We start from the raw sequence: 234 nt of genomic DNA, 5'->3' as shown, positions 1-234 counted from the left end.
GAAGCAGCAAGAGCTTCAATCGCACAATTTTCTCATAAAAAGGGCTTCATTATGCCATAGTTTCCCCTGCGATTGTTTTGCGGTAATTGCGTTATCGAAAGAAAACGAGGTGGCGGCTTTCCGACAAACACTCTCCCACCCGGATATATTTGCCTTTAACATCGGTCTATTTCAGGGTTACAGTCACCTCTGAGGATAAACATTAATATTTGGGAGGGGGGTGGGGGTCTTTAT

Source organism: Penaeus monodon, chromosome 33 (genome assembly GCF_015228065.2).
Source record: "Penaeus monodon isolate SGIC_2016 chromosome 33, NSTDA_Pmon_1, whole genome shotgun sequence".
Classification (NCBI taxonomy): domain Eukaryota; kingdom Metazoa; phylum Arthropoda; class Malacostraca; order Decapoda; family Penaeidae; genus Penaeus; species Penaeus monodon.
This window is presented reverse-complemented; position numbering follows the sequence as displayed.